This window comes from Staurois parvus, unplaced genomic scaffold (assembly GCF_062004578.1).
Source record: "Staurois parvus isolate SC_StPar_1 unplaced genomic scaffold, SC_StPar_1.0 ptg000402l, whole genome shotgun sequence".
NCBI lineage: Eukaryota > Metazoa > Chordata > Amphibia > Anura > Ranidae > Staurois > Staurois parvus.
The window spans coordinates 6,427,575-6,452,255 of NW_028318198.1; the positions used below are offsets into that span (position 1 = coordinate 6,427,575).

General features: G+C 42.1%; 1 long non-coding RNA gene across 1 annotated transcript in view; it reads right to left on the reverse strand.

The window, feature by feature from the left end:
- Positions 1–204: 204 nt before the first annotated feature.
- Positions 205–24,681, reverse strand: part of LOC149455150 (uncharacterized) — a 49,664-nt gene continuing 25,187 nt past the window's right edge. The window contains exon 3 of the long non-coding RNA XR_016314095.1: positions 205–338. This is a non-coding gene — a long non-coding RNA (uncharacterized LOC149455150). The remainder of the gene's footprint in view (positions 339–24,681) is intronic.

The window sequence follows — 24,681 nt, forward strand, 5'->3', positions numbered from 1 at the left end:
GCTTTGTGGCAAGTATGAAACCCCCTGTTGCCTTTTGCAGGCAGTACTACCTGCAAAACTTGACCTGCTAAAGTGAATGGGGCCACACGGCAACCGTACTTCCTGTCAAACTCCCTCTGAAAAGTGATCCACTATGGATTGCAGTTCAGAGGGCTAATGCTAGAAAACAGACATAGAATAGGCAAGAAATACATTACAATAAAAGGAATTTGACAGAACATGTTTATTAGTTTGTTTTTGCAGGCATTGTTGCTTGCTTTTCCATCAGGAAAGGAAATTCATTTTGTGTCAGGAGTTCCTCCTTTTCCCTCCTTGTAATGCCATTTGTTGTCACATAGCTGAAAAGAATAAACATGGCAAATGCATTAAAACGTAGTTATTTGAGCCTTGTATCTATTTGACTATGCTGGGGTGCACATAGGTACCAAATAGGGTTCTGGGCTATGTGTTCTGTTGCATGACCCATGATTATTGTTGTTTAATTGGATTGAGAGGGTTTGCTGATACAGGGAAGTGAAATTATTAAGGAAATGATTCTGAAACCCCACTATTTGCTTCATCATTATCTCCAGCTGGTTTAAGGAACTAGGCGTAATCTTAAATTTCCCAAACATATAAAGCAGTCTTTAAACTGCATAAATGAATCCATTCAATAAAAGAAATTATTCATCACTGATGTTTCCTTTCTTTCTCATGCATTATTGGCTGTTTAAATAACTTGTCTAATTTAATAAGAAGTGTAAGAATCATGGAGCAATTATTTGGTATAATGCTGAATTATACAGCAGAGAATAACAGCTTTGTCAAACAATACCGAACATTTCACAGAACAGGGACGGATGTAGGATGTGGATAATAAATTTAATCATGTAAAAACTCCTTTCTATAAACTGCTTCAGTTCTCTCTATGACTGGAGTTAAAGCAATACTAGTCATACCAAGAGTAGCTGTAAAACAGCAGAATTTAAACTTTGTGTAAAGCCAGTCACTAAAATCTTATATAAGCATTAAAGTTTTAATGTGATGTCTAAATAATGATTTTTTTAAATAATATCTGGTAATTCTTCCAGGACACTTTTTGGTATAGGGTTCCTGTCTCCTAAATGATATTCCTTTGTTGTCACCATGACACATAGGGGTGGATTTACTAAAGGCAATTAGACTGCACTTTTCAGTACAGTTGTACTCAGCCAGTGATATTAAAGCTTCCAATTTTTTAAAATTAAAATTACAAACATTATACTTACCTGCTTTGTGCCCCAATCATCCTCTTCTGGGGTTACCTTCTCAGCTCCTCCGTGTGCCACCATATGAAGCTGCTTCCTATGGTGGCACACATGGGGGCTCACTCCTGAAACCCATTATCTGTGTCTATTGACACAGACAGCGGGGCTCAGCCCTGCTCCCTGCCTGCTTGTCATATAATTTGATTGACAGGAGCAGGAGCCAATGGCTCCTAGTGCTATCAATCTGCACAGTGAGGAAGGACAGAATCGGGAGAGCCACCGCTCTTGTGCACATCATTGTATTGACATTGGGTTCAGGTAAGTATAAGAGGGGCTGAGGGAGGGGGGTTCTCTGCAGCAGAAGGTTTTTTACCTTAACCACTTCATGTCCGGACACTTTTACCCCTTCCTGTGCAGGACAATTTTCAGCTTTCAGTGTTGTCACACTTTGAATAACAATTGCGCGGTCATGCAACACTGTACCCATGAGTTTTTTAAAACTTTATTTTGGTGGTATTTATTCACCACTGGGATTTTTATTTTATTTTTTTTGCTATATAAATGAAAAAGTCCAAACATTTTGAAAAAAAAGTTTTTCTTATAAAAGTTTGCAAATAAATAATCTTTCTTCATAAATCTTGGCCAAAATTTGTTCAGTTATCTTTTTAGTAAAAAACAATAACCTAAATTAGTTTATAACCAAAAATTATAATTTTTAAAACCTTTTTTTACATTTTTATTTTATATTCTTATTTATAAATTTATACGAGCGCTAGGTATTTTAAATTGCAATCAACTAGCATAAAGGCAAAACCTCTAAACCTTCTCATCAACTCATAAATAAATTCAGTGCTATAATTCCATGTAAATATTGATATATGGTATGGTAAACAAAAATGCGCGTTGGAGCGCTAAAATTCATTAATGTGAGAGAACGTCTTATTATTGACGTTTAAAGTGCAAAAGTGACATAAATAATAAATAACAATAAATGGTAGATTGCAAGTCCAAAACAAATGATTTGGTGAATTCCGTGACTCCTGTGATTTATGAATGAGTATATATTGCACTAACCAGACAGCGCAATATAGTGTGCATTTGAGTAAACAGACCACTCCTGGTCATCTGGATCTGGGAAGGTGAGAATCAAGGGATCATCTGGAAAACCACTGCAAGGCATAAAACAGAATTAAAGATCAGGGAGGAGCCCGCCTGGTGACGTCACGCCGCACAGGCCACAAGGAAGGCCGGTGGCCATTTTTTTTCTTGTTGTAAGTAACATTCCCTGGTTTTTAATTTTTTTTTTTTTTATATTCAAATATTTTTATTGGAAAATTTGAAACATACAAAATAATTGAAAACATTAGTATATAGAGGTGCACACTTAATACAAAATCTAGTATAAGTAAGGTAAAATGGGGTAGTGGTACCTCGCCATCCGGCCGAAGTACCTTGCAAAATCTTGGTTCAGCTACATGAGAGGTATGCTCAATTTAGTGCACCTTATTGAATTGTGGTATGAACATTAAAGAAGAGATTGGGAAGGGAAAGAGGGGGGGAGGGGGGGTAGAGGCACCTAGAATGTCATAATCATGTAGTGTGGTCGAATATTATATAATCATTTTATCGAGCAGTTGGGGTTGTGGAACCATTGGGTCCATTGAGTCTCAAATTTGTGGTATGAGAAGTTATGGAGGGCTGTTCTCCTCTCCATTTCACATAGGAAGTTAAGATCGGACAGTAGTCGGGACAAAGAGGGAGTGTTAGTAGATCGCCATAGTCTGGTGATATTGAGCTTTGCAGCTGACAGAATATGTATAGTGATGGTGCGTGAGGACAATGGAATTTTGTCTATTCCGATATGGAGGAGCGCTAGAGCCTGGTTTGGGGTTATTGGCGTCTTTGTAATGGAAGATATTATTTGAAAAACTTGGTTCCAATAGGAAGTCAGGGACCTACACGCCCACAATAAGTGTGTGAGAGTACCTGGTTCCCCACAATGTCTCCAGCAGGATTGTGAATGTTGAGGATAGAATAGGGCTAATTTGACAGGAGTTAAGTACCCTTGATGGAGTACTTTCAGATACGATTCCCAGTGCGAACTGCACTTTGAAGATTTGTAGGTAATGATAAAAGTTTTTACCCAAGTGCTCAGAGATATGGGTTGTTGAATTGCTTTTTCCCAGTTTGCTATAGACGATGTGTGTGTATTAAATTGCGATTCAAGTAGGAGCTTGTAGAACAATGAAATGCCTTTTTTTGGATAGGTTGGTTTTTGTAAGAAATGCTGTGTAGTCGCTGGAATTTTAATACTACATGGTACATTCGTCTTATAGAGGGCATGGGTTATACGTATATAGGTAAAGTATTCAGTAGCTGGGATTTGGTATTTTTCTCTAATAGTCTGAAAGGAATGTAGTGTATTGTTGGTGTACAGGTTTTGTATGTAGAGTAGGCCATGGTCATTCCATAAATTTAAGTTTAAATGAGGAGAGAGGAATTGTAGGGATGAGAGCGGAGTGAGAATTTGGAGATTGTCCTTACGTAGTTGGGTATGAGAAATAAAGTCATACCAAGCTGTTAGAGAGGCTGTTATGCAAGGGTGACTATGTAAATGCGTATTGTGTGCCCCTCGAGGTATGAATAATAAGTCTGACAAAGTGTGTGGTAGGAATAAGGAAGTTTCCAGAAGAGTCCAAGTTTTGTTGAATGTGGGCTGCCACCAAAAAAAGAGCTGGTCAAGTAAAGTGGCTAGGTAATAGGATTTCATATGTGGGAGTCCCGCTCCGCCGCTGGAGGATGGGCGGATTAGGAGATTTGTAGCATATCTAGGCTTTTTCGAATTCCAAAGGAATTTGTTCAATATTGCCTGAAGTTTTGTAAAAAAGATGTGAGGAACTGGTATAGGGAGCATGCAAAAGATGTAAAGTATCTTGGGTAAGATACACATTTTAACTGTCGCCAATCTGCCTAGCGTCGAGAGAGTAGTGGTGCGTAGACCTTTAATCTCTTGCGGAATAGATTCAAGTAGTGGTTTAAAATTAGCGGTATATAGTTGGTTAGTCTTTGGAGTCAGTTTGATTCCCAGGTATGGTATGCTAAGTGTTTCCCATGTGAAGGGGAAGTGTTTAGAGATTAGATTTTGGGTGACCTCTGGTGTGTGTAGATTCAGAATAGAAGATTTCGGTTCATTGAGTTTATAGTAAGATACGGATGTGTTGTTTTGAATATGCGTTCGTATAGTTTTAAGGGAATTGTATGGATTAGTGACCATTAGGATAATGTCGTCGGCAAATAGACTGATCTTGTGTTCGGATTTTAGGCATCTAATTCCTGTGAACTTGGGATCGTTTCTAAGGGTGGTTGCTAATGGTTCAATGAGTAGCGCAAAAATTATAGGGGATAGCGGGCAGCCTTGTCTAGTTCCGTTAGAAATGTAGAAGGGTTGAGAAAGTGTGCCGTCAGTTAGGACTCTGGCCGATGGCTTGGAATAAAGGGACAAAATGGCCGATAGCATCCAGTCAGATATTCCAAATTTTTGGAGTGTATGTGTCATAAACTTCCAGTGGATTCGGTCAAACGCTTTTTCTGCATCAAGCGATAGCAAGAGCGAAGGTTGGGTATCTAATTCAAGGTGGTGTATCAGGGATATAATCCGTCTGGTGGCATCAGGGGCTTGTCTACCAGGAATAAATCCTACCTGGTCAGGATGGATTAAAGTCGGTAGGTAAGGGATCAGTCTTAGGGCGATTATCTTAGCGTATATCTTTATATCTGTATTAAGGAGCGAAATTGGTCTGTAATTTTGTACCAGTTGAGGGTCCTTTCCTGGTTTCGGGATAGTGGTAATTATCGACTGCAGCATGTCTTGGGGGAATGCGCCACAGGTAGCAACATGGTTGTACAGGGGGGATAGGTGCGGAGAGAGGTCGGGGGCAAAGGCTTTGTAGTATTCATTAGTGAAGCCATCGTTTCCTGATGATTTATTCAGAGGAAGAGTGCGTATGATTTTTTCAATCTCCGCCGAAGAGATCGGTATAGAAATGGATTCAAGTTGAGACGGGGTTATGCGTGGGAGGTTAATGTTACATAGGAATTGTTCTATTGAATGTGTCGTGGGTTGGATTGTATTGACATCATCTTTTAGGTTATATAATGTCTGATAGTAGGCCGCAAAAGCATTTGCGATATCCTGTGGGTTTGTCAGAGTGTTGTGCGAAGCAGGATGTCGGATTGTGGATATTTTGGTTTTAAGACGTTTTTGTTTGATAGTTTTACTAAGGAGTGAATTTGCCTTGTTACCGAGTGCATAGAATTTAGCTTTTGTTTTTTGTAGGTTAGTGTCGTATGCGTGGAGTAAAATGGTACGTAATTTGTTTCTGTCTGAGTTTAGAGTCGCTGTAATATCAGGGTTTGGATTCTGTTTGTTTAGTTTTTCATTGGATCGAATGGAAGTCATAAGCTGATCAATTTGTTGAGAACGTTGTCTCTTAGTGCGGGCGTTTAACTGGATAAGAATACCTCTCATGTATGCCTTATAGGCCAACCAAAGTGTGGTAATAGAAATATCATGTGTGGCGTTGGTGTCAAAAAAGAGTTTGTGGGCTTCTTGGATACGCTTCTGGTTCTCCGGCGCTGTCAGAAGTGAAGAGTTGAGTCTCCAGATGGGTGGAAGCGCTGTGTTTTGGTCATCGTTTAATGATATATGAATTGGGGCATGGTCCGACCAGGTTATAGTTCCAATTTTGGATGCTGTCACTTGTTGCAATGTCCATTTGTCTGTGATAAACATGTCTATACGTGAGTATGAAAGATGTGGAGGAGAGTAATAGGTATAGTCTTTTTCAGAGCCATGTTGACATCTCCAGATGTCATAAAGGTCATTGTCGTGCAGAAATTGATTGAGAGTTGGTTTCGTGGATTTTGAAGTAGAAGAAGAGTCCATGTTCGAATTGCACATAATGTTAAGATCACCACCGATGATGAGTTTCCCTTGTTTAAGTATGGAGATGGTTTTGTAAAGTTTACGGTAGAAACATAGCTGTTTGCAGTTCGGGCCATAAACATTTACTAGTGTATAAGTCTTGTCATTTATTTGGCATACTAAAATGTGAAAGCGTCCAAGTGGATCCGCCCTCTGTGATAAAAGGCGAAATGAAAGAGAATCCTTAATGGCCGTGATCACTCCATTCTTTTTTTTGGGGTTAGTCGCCATAAATGTTTGAGAGAAACGGTGAAGGTATAATTTGGGCGCCTTTTCGGTAGCGAAGTGTGTTTCCTGAATAAAGAGTATGTCCACTTGTGACTTCCGTGCTTCTCTAGAGAGTAACGAACGTTTATATGGCGAATTTAGGCCTCGGACGTTAAGTGATGTAAAACGAATCATTTGGAATCATGATTTCTCGCTTTTCCGTAACCTGAGGTGGTATTTGGGAGAGGCAGATGATCCTGTGTCTTGCTAGAAGATACACATGTAAGAGGAGGTGATAGGACTGTGACTCAATCGGAGTGTTGAGGGGAGTATTCCAAGATGTGTCGAAGTACGTGATATATGGGTGTTGCGTGGGTGTCCAAAGGTGCCATGGTAGGGAAGGGGTAAGGATATAAAGAACAATAAAAAATAATTTGCGAAAAATGCAAATATCCCGAGTAGCCAACTTTGCTACCTCAAAACTGGGGGGTGCGGGTGGGTTTGACCGCCAGACAGGGGTCGAGCCAATTACAACCATTTTGAACGAACTGTGCCAAATGTAGGCCAAACGCCAGACGCCAGACAAATCAGATGAAGAATTGCTCCTGGGTAAAAGTATGGACATATTTTAGTGAAAGGAGGAAAAGTATGTCTTGTGAAGATCATGTTGCCTCCATAGAGCTATGCGCGGGTTCTTGCGGTTCCGCAGGGAGGATATTCCAGGCTTTCAGTAGATCCAGGCCCGTGTCCAATGTTTTGATAGTAAAAATTCTACCTTGATGCCGCAGCAATAGTTTGGTGGGGAACCACCATTGATATGCTATGCCATGGTTTCTTAGGGCCTTGGTGATAGATATCATTCGTTTTCTGTTAAGGAGGGTAGCTTTGGACAAATCAGCATATAATCGGAGATTTGTGTACAATGGTGGGAGCGACGGTGGGTGTCGAGCCGCCGACATAATTTTATCTTTCACATGGAAAAAATGAATGCGGGCCAATACATCCCTAGGTGTGGATGCCGGCAAAAAGGAGGGCTTAGGTAGGCGATGTGCCCGGTCAATTGCGAGCTCCAAGTCAGAGATAGAAGGGAGGAGTATTTTGACATATTGCTGTATGTATGGGATTAAGTCAGCGTTGGTGACAGATTCGGGAATGCCTCTGAATTTGATGTTGTTGCGACGTGATCTGTCTTCCAGATCAGCTAATTTTTGATTGATTTGCTCAATGTCAGGTTGTTGTGCGCCGTTGTTATGTCTCCCATGGTATTTTCAATGTGGCTGATTCTATGTTCTTGCTGTTGTACTAAAGTTGATAGTTGGTTAAGTGGCGTAAAGATATCGTTATATAAAGATTGGCGCAATGACGTAAGCATGTTTTTCATGCATATTTCTGTCAAAGGTATGTCTGACACAGGGAATGCTTCTAAGTCAGGCATAGCTGCATGGGGTGGCTGTAATGGAGGGTTTAAGGCCTGGTGAAATGTGCTAGGGTCCTGATCCAGCCGTGGCCTGGATTTAGCTGGGCTGCGTAGTGTAGGGGACAGTAAGGGTGACAACTCACCAGCGTCCCCGGGGTATAGTGAGTGCTGCAGCCTGGAATCCGGTTGCTGAGCCCTGTAGTCCTCCTGCTGAGCGCTGCTGTTGTCTCCCTGTCTGCAGCCGCAGGCGCCATCTTGGATTCCCGGCCCGACGGCCGGGAAGAATTGTGTCAGATTCCCTGGCTGATCCAGGGATTTTTTCCTCCTCGGCATGGCAGCGGGTGTTTGAGCACCTTATGCGGATCGGTGCCATGCAGTTGCTGTTACCCAGGGCCGGTTTGAGCCGCTTATAGGCTGGCGGGTGGACGGCGCTGTTCTACTGCACGTCCACCTTCAGTGCCGCATGCGCCCCAGCCGGTGGCCATTTTTAATTCTGTTTTATGCCAGATGTGAGTTCACTTTTCCTTTGATGTGCATTGATCCTATTAATAAAATACTACACTATCAGAGGTTTCTGCTTGGGCTTGTTTTATTGCGAGCCCCCCTCCCCTTAAGGTGGATTCCTTATTCTCAGCACTTACCATTGAGAGTGGTCCCCCTGCTGGATGGATGTGTATCCCTGGAGCCTGGAGAGTGATGACATGCTGATTACCTGTCTTGCGGTGGTTTTCCAGATGATCCTTTGATTCTCACCTTCCCAGATCCAGATGACCAGGAGTGGTCTGTTTACTCAAATGCACACTATATTGCGCAGGCTGGTTAGTGTAATATATACTCATTCATAAATCACAGGAGTCACGGAATTCACTGAATCATTTGTTTTGGACTTGCAATCTACCATTTATTTGTTATTTATTATTTGTCACTTTTGCACTTTAAATGTCAATAATAAGACGTTCTCTCACATTAATGAATTTTAGTGCTTCACAGCGCATTTTTGTGTTTACCATACCATATACCTTTCATATCAATATTTACATGGAATTATAGCACTGCTTTTATTTATGATATTCTTATTTATGTTGTTTTTTTTTTTAACATACTGTCACCCTAGCAGTACAGTGTCACCACACTGATTGCTGTTACACCCATAAAGGCTGTAAAAGCAATAATTTCTCTTTCTCTCTGGCTGCATTTTTGCAGCCATTGAGAAATACTGTGTGAGCTGTGATTGGTCACAGTTTGTCACATGGTACAAGGCTGTTGTGATTAGCCTTGTACCATTTGATCTCTGTGATCATTCACAGATTTCACACGTAGTAAGCAATGATGTCAGAAGTGACATCTTGCTTACACCTATTCATGTCACATGATCGGGACCTAACACAGCGGGCACCGGATCGCGGTGCCACGTGCTCCCAGGGAGCAATCCAAAATGGCGGGTGCCGTTTATGAACGGCAACCCGCCCCTGCACTGCCACCGTCCGGCCGTTTATATACAGCGGCCAGACGGGAAGTGGTTAATGCATAGAATGCATTAAGGTAAAATCCTTAAAGTTTTAGGACCTCTTTAAATGCTGCACCTCCTCCCATTACACATACAGCTAAGGGGACATCTCCACAAAAACCAGTGGCCCCTCAATCCTCCTCCATCCTGCAGTTTCCAGGAGAGGATGCACATTACAATCATTCATCCCCTAGCTGACTTCAGCTAGAGAATGAGAGGGTGCACTGCACATATATACAGTTTGAATAGCCTGGAACCACTGCTAGAGGGGACACAATTGTAATGTCCAGCTCATCCTGAAGATGGCAGATGTTTTTATGAAGAAGCCCCCCTACAGCTGCATGTGTAATGGGTGGAGGTGCATTTAAAACAGTAGGAGTGCTGGTATGTACTATATACGTAGGAATGAGCTCAGACATGTACGGACACAAGTCCAATCCCTCCTGTGCTATCCCACCAGGAAGCTGTCACTGCAGACAGCCAATCATAGGCAACAAAGGCCCCGTAGCTGCAAATATACAAGACTAAAGCGCGTAAATGCCTATGCTGCTTATGATTGGCTGTCTGCAGTGACAGCTTCCTGGTGGGATAGTTCTGGTGGGTTCAGACTCATATTCAAACACACCTGAGCGCATTGCTATTTAGAAGAAATGGAATAGCATAGGATGATTTTGGAAAATCTGGCTGAAAGGGAACTTGCAGCTTTAGCTGAACACCTAATAATACTTCAAAGATTCCATTACTAAAATTGGTTGTAACGGCAGAGAGTTTTACCTTCATGCATTCTATGCTCGATCCAGCAATGTGCTCTCTGCTCTCTTCCTCCTCATTGGCTCAGACACAGCAGAGGGAGCCATTGGCTGCTGTTATTCAAAGCCAGTGAGGAAGTGAGGAGGGAGTGGGGCCAATCCATGCTCAGTGTGTCTTATAGACACTCAGATCCAGCTTGGGAGTGAGCATACAGGTGTGCCACAATGATGTGCCTATGGTGGCAGGTAAGTATAACATGTTTTTTATTTAAAAAAATAAAAAATAAAGGTTTACAATCACTTTAACCAATGCAAAACAGAAGGTATAATCTGTATATAAAAATTATCGGGCACAGTGCTTGTTCCAGCAAATATCCATCTTATTTTATTTAGTCAAACACATCTTCTTAACAATCAAAAAATCATTGCTTAGTCCATTGAAATCACAATCAAATATAAGCTCACACTACGGTACAAACAAGTAGGAGAGGGGAGAAATTGGGGTGGAAGCTGGAGTTTATGTTTTGCTCCTGTCTGTTCCTTAGCATGCCTCTGAGTGTTCATAAAGTACTTGCAGGTGTGTATTGTAGACAGCAGTTCCTGCCCCCCTATCTCACTTCTCCTGTTTATGTCTGTACAGCAATGCAACTATTACATTTAGATATAATTTTAATGGACTGAGCATGGATACGTTAAATTTTAAATTGTCTGTAACATTTTTTGTCCTGAAATGTTTGCATTTCATTGACAGGGATAAATTTGCAAGCAATTAAAATACTTAATTTTTAGACTGAGGACAGATCGGATTTTTATTTTATGCTTAGCTCAACTAATTAGGAATGAAAAGTCACATGGTCCATGTGAATTTTAATTTGTCACAGGTTCTTGAATTCTTTGTGATTTTTTAAATACTGTTATTTAAACCATAGCACCATCGTGTATAATATAACATTCAAACCTCTACAAAACACAGTGGTGCTTTGTCCCACCAATATTTTTCCTTTGTACTAGCTTTGTGAAATAAGTGTCACTACTTTTTAGAGGTTGGACAAACATATTATACTTACCTGCTTTGTGCAATGGATTTGCACAGAGCACCCCCAATCATCCTCTTCAAGGGTCCCCTGCCAGCACTCTTGGCTCTTTTTGGTCTATTTAAAACTGTTTTCACACAACATTCACATAGATTCAAATCAAGATTCACTTATTTTACAATTAAAATAGTTGGAAAATATGTGAATTCTAGATACAAGTTTTTAAAATGTAATTTTATTTTGAATAGTCAGAAATGCCAGATTTAGAGAGATTGGATGCATTAGGGGATGAAAAGGGAGGCAAAAATGTTCCTTTTAGTAAATGACACAACTTGTGGAATACAAGCTCACATTAGAAGTACTTTCAATAGCTGTTGAAAATATGCAACGTAAAAAGAGCTTCAGTGATTGACTAATTAGCCCTGCTGAGACTTCATAGCCTTAAAGAATAAGTTCACATTAAAAAAAATAATTAAATACAAATGTTTTTTGAGCTGGTGCCATGCAAACCTGTCAGTGTATCGTACATCCCATATGGGCAAGCAGATACAGTCTGACAGGCTCCACTGTGAATGAATGATGAAGCTGTGTGGGTGGAGCCCCGCACGGCCGCACTGTTTTTAAAAACTGACAGCTAGTACAGGGAATTTCTCCCCCTACTGCTGTCATAGGGAGTGCAGGGATGAGGAGCATGGTGCATGTTCCATCCTAAAAATGGGTGGAACATGTATCATGTTCTCAGAGGTGAATTTACCTGTCAGGAATGGACTGGCCAGCAATGGTGGGACTCACCTGCCTTTTGATCTGCAGTACCAGGGCTGGCCAGCGGGTGCTCCCAGCAATCAGAGACTCAACCTTTCAGCCAGCTAACACCTGGAACTGATGATACTGGTGTATTTAAGGGATGGCCAGACTTGCAGACTCTGCCTTGGTGTTGTGTTTGTCCTGGGCCCTGTATCTGTCCTGCATCCTGTTTCTGTTCCTTTGCTACCTGTTCTGATCCCTGGCTTGTGACCCTGACCATCCCTCTGCCTGACCCTCTGTACTACGCTGCTTGCTACCTGTTCTGATCCCTGGCTTGTGACCCTGACCATCCCTCTGCCTGACCCTCTGTACTACGCTGCTTGCTACCTGCTGAACCTGGCCTGTGACCCCGACCATTCTCCGCTTGCTCCCCCTGTACCTACCTGCCCAATTGATATTGACTCGGCCTGCCTGACGACGCTTGCTTGTATGTACTGTTATCTGTGGGTGGTTGGTTGGGTTTGTTTGCACTGTATTATGTTTAGTATTGCACTGCGTTTATGTTTGTATTGTTAGTGTTAATAAATTACATTGTTAATCACATATCTGAAGTCTGCGTTTCCCTGCTTCAGTCACACACCTCTGGTCATACCTGGGAGCCCTGACATTACACCAAGGCCAATCCTGACCAGAAGTGGCTGCACAGGGAAGCCATCTTGGCTTGTTGATGGGAAGGATGGATCTGGATGAGGTTGCGTATTTATATCTGCTAGTGTTTGACGACAGGGAGTATGCTTATCAAACTCTGAAGGAGTATACCCGGGATGAACTGCTAGAATGTATACGGCTCGCTCATGTTCTAGTAGATCAGGGCACAGAGTTCTCTGAGGTGCAGCCTTTGATTGAGGTTTGTGCAGAGTTGGTTTCATCTGGTTCCCCTGAATGCAGGGATGAATTTTTGCCACCATTTAGTGCAGACCAGGTAGAGTCCCTGGTGTGGTTATTAGAGGATGATGTGGGTTACTTTCTGGAGCGTTATTCCACATGTTCACCACAGACACTAAGAGATTGTATAAACGCAGTGCAGTCATTGACCAGACAGGCTTTGTGTAAGCTCAGCTTTGTTCAACCCATACTGCAGACATGGACAGACTTGTTGCACCCAGCCTCAGTCAGCCTACAAAAACCCAGTCCTGCTTCTAACTCTACTCCTGTATTCCCAACAGCTCCTCCAGTTACAGCCCAGTATACTTGGCTATCTACCGCATGTCAGTACCCTGTTCCCACTCGCTGCACCTATCCTGCCTTTAACCCTGTAAAAAAGCCCTCTGTAGCAACTGCTTCCTCTCCTGTTCCATCCTCCAGTTCTTCTCTGTCTCCAGCTGCTCCATTCGTTTGCAGACCTGCGTTTACTTGCAGTGCTCCAGTAGTTAAAACCAGAAAAAAGCGAAAATTCTTTCCAACCAATACCATCCTGCCAGTATCCAAACCGGTGAGCCTGCCTTCCGTGGTTCAGCCTGAAGCCTCTACTCAGCCTGAAGCCTCTACTCAGCCTGAAGCCTCTACTCAGCCTGATGCCTGTACTCGGCCTGATGCCTGTACGCAGCCTGATGCCTCTCTTCAGCCTGATGCCGGTACGCAGCCTGATGCCTCTCTTCAGCCTGATGCCTGTATGCAGCCTGATGCCTCTCTTCAGCCTGATGCCTCTACTCGGCCTGAAGCCTCTACTCGGCCTGAAGCCTCTACTCGGCCTGATGCCTCTACTCGGCCTGAAGCCTCTACTCGGCCTGAAGCCTCTACTCGGCCTGATGCCTCTACTCGGCCTGATGCCTCTACTCGGCCTGAAGCCTCTACTCGGCCTGAAGCCTCTACTCGGCCTGAAGCCTCTACTCAGCCGGACGCCGGCATTCAGCCTGATGCCTCTACCCAGCATGATGAACTGATCCAGCCTGACGATCCTATTAGGCCAGTTGACTCGATGCCCGCTGTTGATCCAGATGATCCGGTACCTGATCCGGTGCCCGCTGTCGTGCCAATTGACTCAGAGCCCGCTGTCGTACCTGGTGACTCGGTGCCCACTGCCTTGCCAGATGCGCGGTGCCCGCTGGTGAGCCAAATGACCTGATGCCTGGTGACCCAGTGCCCGCTGTCATACCTGGTGACCCGGTGCCTGCCGCTCCGCCCGGTGGCCCGCTGCCTGCCGTTTCGCCTGGTAGCCCGATGTGCCTCTGCCCGGGGTCCTGCCCGATGTGCCTCTGCCCGGAGTCCTGCCCGATGTGCCTCTGCCCGGAGTCCTGCCCGATGTGCCTCTGCCCGGAGTCCAGCCCGATGTGCCTCTGCCCGGTGTGCCTCTGCCCGGAGTCCAGCCCGATGTGCCTCTGCCCGGAGTCCAGCCCGATGTGCCTCTGCCCGGAGTCCAGCCCGATGTGCCTCTGCCCGGAGTCCAGCCCGATGTGCCTCTGCCCGGAGTCCAGCCCGATGTGCCTCTGCCCGGAGTCCAGCCCGATGTGCCTCTGCCCGGTGTGGCTCTGCCCGGTGTGCCTCTGCCCGGAGTCCAGCCCGATGTGCCTCTGCCCGGTGTACCGCTGCCCGGAGTCCTGCCCGGTGTGCCAGTCTTTGATATCCCGCCAGTTACCAGACCCGGGCGGTGGAACATTTTTCCCAGCTAGGACTGTTTGGAGTGTCCTGAGGCTGCTCCTTGAGGGGGGGGGGGGTACTGTCAGGAATGGACTGGCCAGCAATGGTGGGACTCACCTGCCTTTTGATCTGCAGTACCAGGGCTGGCCAGCGGGTGCTCCCAGCAATCAGAGACTCAACCTTTCAGCCAGCTAACACCTGGAACTGATGATACTGGTGTATTTAAGGGATGGCCAGACTTGCAGACTCTGCCTTGGTGTTGTGTTTGTCCTGGGCCCTGTATCTGTCCTGCATCCTGTTTCTGTTCCTTTGCTACCTGTTCTGATCCCTGGCTTGTGACCCTGACCATCCCTCTGCCTGACCCTCTGTACTACGCTGCTTGCTACCTGCTGAACCTGGCCTGTGACCCCGACCATTCTCCGCTTGCTCCCCCTGTACCTACCTGCCCAATTGATATTGACTCGGCCTGCCTGACGACGCTTGCTTGTATGTACTGTTATCTGTGGGTGGTTGGTTGGGTTTGTTTGCACTGTATTATGTTTAGTATTGCACTGCGTTTATGTTTGTATTGTTAGTGTTAATAAATTACATTGTTAATCACATATCTGAAGTCTGCGTTTCCCTGCTTCAGTCACACACCTCTGGTCATACCTGGGAGCCCTGACATTACCCTTTAAATCTCTGAAAGTCTCATTTCTATTCCTTTGGAGGTGTACAAGTGAGGTATCAAGGAAGGATACAGAGTTTAGGTTTATGTCAGGGTCAGGATGATGTCCAAAAAGGGAAATAATAGCAGTCACTGAAAATGTGTTCATGATCTTCAGGATAAAGAATGGTAGGTGTGGTAATCAGTACAAAAATATGTGTGTGAAAAAAATAAAATTAACTCATATTAAACAGTAATAAACAATGCTCATCAAATAAATGGTAAAATAACAGTCATATAACATACATTTTATGCATAACAAAGAAGTAAACTTCAAAGATGAATATATTGGAGTCCAAATGTGAAATCTAGAAAATGATTAAAGTCCATGAGTAAAAATACCAAATGATCTCACAGACAAGTGTGCCAGTTCTCTTACTAAACAGTGATGATCTCAAAATGATAAGAGATCAACAGCACAGAAATAATCCAATTAGGGGGCCACAGTCATTCACTGATTATCCAAAGCCAACACCTCAAAGCAATAATGAGTAAGAGGAAGAACAAAGGACCGTAGAGTAGTATGCTAAACTCACATGGCTTATTAAAAGTAGATATACTCACAAAGGTTAGAGTAACACAGGCAAAACGCACCACTCCTGGGATCAACAGCAGGTGTACAAAATCATATGCCACATGCCTACGTGCATTTTGTCCGATGCAATGGGCATCTTCAGGGGATAAAAAAGGGCCTCTGGCATATAGTGGATATACACTACATTGCCAAAAGTATTGGGACACTCCTCCAAATCATTGGATTCAGGTGTTTCAATCACCTCCATGGCCACAGGTGTATAAAATAAAGCACCTAGGCATGCAGACTACAAACATTTGTGTAAGAATCTCTCTCAGGAGCTCAGTGAATTTAAGCTTGATGCCATGATAGGTTGCCACCTGTGCAATAAGTCCATCCGTGAAATTTCCTTGCTACTAAATATTCCATGGTCAACTGTTAGTGGTATTATAACAAAGCAGAAGCAACTGGGAACAAGAGCAACTCAGCCACAAAGTGGTAGGCCACGTAAAATGACAGAGCGGGATCAGGGCATGCTGAAGTGCACAGTGCGCAGAAGTCGCCAACTGTCTGCAGAGTCAATGGCTAAAGACCTCCAAACTTCAGATTAGCACAATAATAGTGCATAGAGAGCTTCATGGAATGGGTTTCCATGGCCGAGCAGCTGCATCCAAGCTTTACATCATCAAGTGCAATGCAAAGCGTCGGATGCAGTGGTGTAAAGCACACCACCACTGGGCTCTAGAGCAGTGGAGACGTGTTCTCTGGAGTAATGAATCACGCTTCTCTGTCTGGCAATCCAAAAGATGTATCTGGGTTTGGTGGATGCTAGGAGAATGGTACTTGCATGATTGCATTGTGCCAAGTGTAAAGATTGGTGGAGGGGGGATTATGGTGTGTTTTTCAGGGGTTGGGCTTGGCCTTTCAGTTTCAGTAACGGAGTCCTGACCTCAACCAGATAGAACACCTTTGGAATGAATTAGAGTGGAGACTGTGAGATGGCCCTTCTCATCTGACATCAGTGCCTAACCTCACGAATGTGCTTCTGGAAGAATGGTCAAACATTCCCATAGACACACTCCTAAACCTTTCAGACAGCCTTCCCAGAAGAGTTGAAGCTGTTATAACTGCAAAGGGTGGGCCAAATCAATATTGAAGATATAAAAAGGAAAAAAGCGCCTCTAAGTGCAATATGTTGTACATTTATTGAGGAACATAATGAGAAACACTCACATGATGAAAGAAAACAAAAGGCTTAGGCATGTGTAGTAGAAACAAAGAACATAGCGGCGTCCACCATGTCCTTCGTTTCTACTACACATGCCTAAGCCTTTTGTTTTCTTTCATTATGTAAGTGTTTCTCATTATGTTCCTCAATAAATGTACAACATATTGCACTTGGAGGTGCTTTTCTCCTTTTTATATCTTCACCCAGAGCCTGCTACAGCTACAAGAGCTTGCCCTAGTGCTTTATGGACCTACTGCATAAGTCAATTGGATTTTATTTTATATGTCATTTGGACTTTAATATCCATTTAATATCCATTTTGTTTAGTGTCCATTGTCATGAAGGATTGGGGAATCTGTATGCGTTGATCTCTTCTCATTACTTTATGTTCACATCAATATTGAACCCTATTGACTAAGACTGGGATGCCATTAAAGTTCATGTGCGTGTAAAGGCAGGCATCCCAATACTTTGGAAATATAGTTTTTATATATATATATATATATATATATATATATATATATAACATTTTATCAAATCCGGCTGAAAACAACTGAAAGAATAAATAAGAAGTAGCATGGCCATCATTTTGCCACATCACTGATGACATCCGGTGGACTTCCTGTTTTATCAATTCCAAGAGCTCCAGTTTAAGTAAATCTTCCCCAAAATATCTATCCACAAAACATATCTTTCTTTTATGTTGTGCAGAAAATGTTCACCCACGGGCTATAGCAAACATTTACAGAATTTATTAACAAGGATGGTATGCTATAGAATGTACATTTTATTGACTGCAATCTCCACAGTGTACTTTTCTCCATGTTATGCATTTGTGGTGTGTCTGCAGTGCATTTAAGGTTTCTTTGCTCTGTATTTTGGTATTATACACTTATTATTTACTGAACTGAATTTACATGCATTTGTGGTGCATTGTGATCCAAAAAATACAGATTGCTTTACTTTTTTTTAAACAAGTCTGAAAGCAACACAATGGTGTAACATTTCCTGCATATACACTTGTGCTGTGATTAAAAATGCCTTTGGCTGCATGTTGAATGAATGAGGTTTTGATAAACCAGGCATGCTTTTTATTTCTATTACAGGTTATTTAATAAAAAAATGTTTAATAACATGACCACATCTTAGGAACAGAAGGCATAAAAGCATAGGTGTTTGGATAGCACAACATACTAGTAAAGCATATTACTCATCAGCAATCAGCTATATAGTTTCTTGGATCGAGATTGCACATATTAAGTCACTCGTGTTCATGTTGTATGTTGCAAACTCATTTATACAATTGTATGCTCATGTTTTGCTGTTTGTTCCTGCTCTTGTTTATTTTATTTAGTAAGTGAGAATCATTGTATTTTAGACGTGGTATTAAATCACCAGCCAGACTTATGCAAATGAAGGCAGAACTGTTACATTCTCCTTTTTTTAGTATCACTAGTTATTGCATATGGTTGTGTTAAGAATGTTCCATGGTTAAATGGAAGATAATGGAATTAATACATTGATAAAGCTAGAGGTTTTACAGAAGATTTATTTTGAAGGTACAACGGCACCTAGTATTTGAATGTCAAATTACAATGTTGTTTTTAAATAACGTTTTCCAGAAAAATATGCTGACACTGACTTTATATACACTGCTCAAAAATTTAAAGGAACACTTTTTAATCAGAGTATAGCATCAAGTCAATTAAACTCCTACGATATTGATCTGATCTGGTAGCAGAGGAGGTTGGTAATCAGTTCCAGCTGCTTTGGTGTTCATGAAATTAGGTGCACTAGATGAGCAACAATGAGACAACCTTCAAAACAGGAATGGTTTTACAGATGGAAACCACTGACATTTTTTCCCTACTGATTTTTTATTACTGTTTTTCACTAGTTTTGCATTTGGCTATGGTCAGTGTCACTACTGGCAGCATGAGGCGGTACCTGGACCCTACAGAGGTTGCATAGGCAGTCCATCTCCTACAGGATGCCAGAAAGTTTGCTGTGTCTCTCAGCACAGTCTCAAAAGCATGGAGGAGATCCCAGGAGACAGGCAGTTACTATAGGAGAGCTGGACAGGGCCGTAGACGGTCCTTAACCCATCAGCAAGACCAGTATCTGCTCCTTTGTGCAAGGAGGAACAGGATGAGCACTGCTAGAGCCCTACAAAATGACTTCCAGCAGGCCACTGGTGTGAATGTCTCTGACCAAACAATCAGAAACAGACTTCATGAGAGTGGCCTGATGGCCCAACATCCTTTAGTGGGCCCTGTGCTCACTGCCCGGCACCATAGAGCTCAATTGGCATTTGACATTGAACACCAGAATTGGCAGGTCCACCACTGGTGCCCTGTGCTTTTCACAGATGAAAGCAAGTTCACACTGAGCACATCTGACAGACATGAAAGGGTCTGGAAAAGCCATGGAGAACATTATGCTGCCTATAACATCGTTCAGCATGACCGTTTTGTTGGTGGGTCAGTGATGGTCTGGGGGGCATATCCATGGAGAAATGCACAGACCTCTACAGGCTAGACAATGGCACCCTGATTGCCATAAGGAATTGGGATGAAATCCTTGACACCATCGTCAGACCTTACGCTGGTGCAGTGGGTCCTGGGTTCCTCCTGGTGCATGACAATGCATGGCCTCATGTGGCAAGAGTATGCAGGCAGTTCCTGAAAGATGAAGGAATTGATATCATTGAATGGCCCCCACGCTCGCCTGACCTAAATCCAATAGAATACCTCTGAGATATCATGTTTCGGTCGACACCAGGTTGCACCTCAGACTGTCCAGGAGCTCAGTGATGCCCTGGTCCAGATCTGGGAGAAAATACCCCAGGACACCATCTGTCATCTCATGAGCAGCATGCCCTGACATAGTCAGGCATGCATACAAGCACGTGGGGGCCATACAAACTACTGAGTACCATTTTGAGTTGCTGCAATGAATTTTCAGCAAAAGGGGATAGCCTGTTGCATCATTTATTCACTTTGATTTTTGGGGTGTCTTTGAATTCAGTCCTCTGTCGGTTGATAATTTTCATTTCCATCAAACGATGGGGCATCCTTACGTTCCTAACACATTATCCAGTCCATATCAGTATATATATCCATCATGATATTTTTCTCCATTGAGATCTGATGTGTTTTCAAAATGTTCCTTTAATTTTTTTGAGCAGTGCATGTTGACAGGAAGATTCCTTATACTATAGCTTCATGGTAACATTTAAAGTGTATCTGTACTGAATATATGCAGGCTAAACTGACATTATGTGTTGCAAATAGACATCATCTAGTGCCAAAAAAGCAAGCCCACTGTGCCTTTACTGCACCTCACTAGCCAAGTAATGTCATGCAACTTTCAACAATGCAAGGCAGGCCTTTTCTATCTGGTAACCAAGACACTTGCATTACAATGTAGCGTTATGAAATAAACCCACATTGTCAAGAAAGATTCAAGGATTCCAGTGATGTAACAGAAACACTGCTAACTTAGTGGCATCTACTTCCAACAAATACAGTCAATTTACCCTGCAGGTTTACATTATCACTTGCAGAGCTGAAAGATGCAGTATTTGTAAGAACCTTTGGTGAACAGTTTTATGATCCCTTAAAAATAGAAATCTTGCCATAGATCTGGATCCCAAGGTTCTTTTAAAATAGCAATTAAAATACACTTTCATTTGACAAGCAAAACTAGATTTGAAAGAATTTTTCACAATCCTAAAAAGAAAGGTGGTTACAGGCAGGTCAAAATAGATGAACAATCATCACCACTGTCTACATTAATACACCTTGGGGATGACACAAGTTCAATCAGATACCCTTTGGGATCAAATCTGACAGTGATGGATTTCAGTATAAAATGCAGAAGCATTTGGAGACATTCCCCTAATAACTAATGACATGCTTGTAGTTACTTCAACTAAACAGGAGCATGAGGATGTTCAACCACAGGTTCAGCAAGAATAAAATCCAATACATTGTTAAAAGAAAGGCAATAACATGAGACACATCATCATTTTAGAGAATGTGAAATCTGACGGTAGCAAATTTCAGATATTACATGCATGCCTGGACATAAAGGTCTAAGGTATGTAAAGTGTTACTAAATCCAGGACCCTGCATTCACTCTATCTGGTCTCCCACAGTACTGAGAACATGGAAATGCAATTATTTTAGTAAATGTAAACTGCTAAATACATTTTCTCATCGGCAGTTAGAGCAGTATTATGACTTCTACCAGTGCCCAGAAGAGCACTGGTTAAAACTTGTAGGAGGAGTTTTATTTCTGTTCTAGGAGGATGCAGGACCCCTGACCTCTGTCTAAACAAACCACTATTTTTTTGCCTGAAGAGTGTGCATTGAAAAATATTCCAATATCTCAATTAAAAAGGAACTGATAGAAAATATGTATGCAACATAAAAGTCCCCAGATGTTGAATGGAACTAATTGTAGCACAATCTCACCCATAAAGCACCCAAACTCTTCTATAAAGACTAATTGATTTAGTTCAAGCATAACTAAAAAAAAAAAGTAAGTGCTGGTAAAGAAATAAGAATATTGATATACTACAGTATATATCCGATAAAAACCAGTTAGTATTGGAAACACCCTATACAGAGTACTTGATACAAAAGTATGGATTATGTAATGGAAGTTTTTATAGACAGAGTGGTTTTGTCCACACAGGTTTTGAAAGCCAACAAACTGTATTTTTGCAAACTTTAAAAGAAAAACACAGAAGACTGTGATTATGAAAGTGCACTACTGTGTCATTCACTTTCAATTGCTTTTAGTGACCTAGTCACAATAGGAAAATAAGATTTAATCTCCTTAAAACTGCAAATCCTAGTTTACATACATTGCAATACACATTTAAAACTGAAATTCAGGCAACAGATAAAAACACAGATGAAATACACCGTGTTCCAAATTATTATGCAAATGATATTTTTCTCATTTACCTAAATAATTGATATAAATAACAGTCAGCATAATTCTCATGTTATCAGCTATTAAGAGTACAATTCAAATTTTATTGAACAAACCTCCTAATGATAACAGTAATTTTTTTAAACATAAAAAACTTACAATGCACTGTTCCAAATTATTACGCACAGTAAGTTTCAAAACACTTTATAGGTTGTAAAGAACTGAAAATTGTCATTTGTTGTGTTCGCAGCATATTTATTTACTGAAATCAAAAGCTATTTCAATCAAACTTTTAACAACATTTTACCTTTTTAACCATTTTAACAGGTCATGTTACATTTTAACATAGGACCCCTTATTTGATAGCAGCTTCACGAGTCTTGCATCCATTGAACTTGTGAGATTTTGGACAGTTTCTGCTTGAATTTGTTTGCAAGATGTCAGAATAGCCTCCCAGAGCTGCTGTTTGGATGTAAAATGCCTCCCACCCTCATAGATCATTTGCTTGAGGATGCTCCAAAGGTTCTCAATAGGATTGAGGTCAGGGGAGAATGGAGGCCACCCCATGACCTTCTCTCCTTTTATCCCCATAACAGCCATTGATGCAGAGGTATTCTTTGCAGCATGCGATGGTGCATTGTCATGCATGAAGATGATTTTATTACGGAACGCATAGTTCTTCCTTCTGTACCAGGGAAGAAAGTGGTCAGTCTTAAACTCCACATACTTTGCAGAGGTCATCTTTACACCTTCGGGGCCCATGATTCCGGCCCAAAACATGACTCCACCACTGTCTTGCTGATGTCACAGCCTTGTTGGAACAGGATGGCCGTCCACCAACCATCCACTACTCTATCCATCTGGATCATCCAGGGTTGCACGGCACTCATCAGTGAACAGGACTGTTTGAAAATTAGTCTTCATGTATTTTTCTGCCCAATGCAGCCGTTTCTGCTTGTGAGCATTGGTTAGTGGTGGCCGAATAGAAGGTTTATGCACAGGTGCAAGACTCTGGAGGGCTCTACACCTTGATGTCCGTGAAACTCCAGAGGCACCAGCAGCTTCAAATATCTGTTTGCTGCTATGTAATGGTATTTTAGCAGCTGGTCTCTTGATCCGATGCATGGATCTGGCAGAAATCTTCCTCAATGTGCCTTTATCTGCACGAACCCGTCTCTGAATCAGCCACAAATCTCTTAATAGTGTGATGATCACACTTAAGTTTTCATGAAATATCTAATGTTTTCATACCTCGTCCAAGGCATTAAACTATTTCACTCTTTTTGGCAGCAGAGAGATGCTTTTTCTTCCCCATATTGCTTGAAAATGGTGCTCTGCTTAATAATGTGGAACACCCTCCTTTAGTAGTTTTTCCTTAAATTGGGCTCACCGGCCAATCTAATTATCACAGGTGTCCGAGATCGTTTTCAGTGATCAAAAGAGCCCTGAGACACAATGCCATCCATGAGTTAAACTGAAAAACTAAGTTTTGTGACACTTAAATAGAATTTGCATAATAATTTGGAACAGGGTGTACATATATAGGATGTATTTTATTTGCCAAAAGATTTTAATTTATGTCCATCCATTTCTGAGATATACACAGCTCTACCACACTGCACAGCTCTATCTGGGGGTGGGTGGGGGGGCAAGGGGGCATGACCCTGTTTTTTTTCTATTGCGGTTAAAGCATTATTAAAGGAAATTTAAAAAAAATAGAATAACACATTATACTCACCTGCTCTGTGTAATGGTATTGCACAGAGCGGCCCCGAACCTCCTCCTTGGGGTCCCCCAATTCTGGGTTCCTACTCCTTCTGTGTCTGCCCCCATAGCAAGTACTTGCTATGAGGACAGATAGGTGGACGTGTTCCCAAGTCAGGCTCTCACAAAGAGCGCAGCGTGGCCCTGCCTTGGCTCCCTCATCATAGAATTTGATTGGCAGCAGCAAAGGCCATTGGCCTGCCTCTGAGCCTCTGAGTAAGGAGAGAGAGAGCAGCAATGCTGTTCTCAGGCATAGAGCTGGATTGATACAGGGCTCAGGTAAATATTTAAGGGGGCCGGGGGGAGATAATACTGGAAGGCTTTTTACCTTAACGCATAGAATGCATTAAGGTAAAAAAACTTAATTCTTTAGGAGCACTTTGAATTACACATGTCTTGTCCCTCCCTCAGCCTTTCACTGCACAGTGAAAGGAGGAATATAAGTTGGTTGCTCATCTGGTGCTTGAGCTCTTGGATCCAAATTACCCTGTAACACTGGTATTAACTATAAACAATTCAAAAATCTTGTTTTGTCTACAAGTGCATGTTTCTGTCAGACAGATTGTTGGCTAGGGCTCCTTCACCATTAAAAAAAAATCAGAGAAAAGGTTATAAATAATAATTCATAAAAATTATGTACTTAACCCTAAGCTCCAAGGCAGTAGTTTCAGAAACCATGTCATATTCTATACCAGAGAGATAGCAGTGGTGCAAATAGGGAGCATTTGGGATTTTGGAGAACTGAGATGATTATAAGGTATTGTTTCATGCTGGATTATTAAATATGAGGGTTCTTCAAATAGTTTCCACACTTATTTTTGATATATGTGTGAAAATGTTAACTTTTTGAAGAAAAACACAAAGCTCACCGTGATTCAAGTAATAATAAAAGGGTATTAAAAGTATTTTAATATGACCCTGTCAATGGACATACTTGGCATTCTCTGTAAAAAAAATAACCTATTACTTTCCTTTCCAGATGGCCAGTTTGGTACATATTCACTCTCTTCAACAGATCCA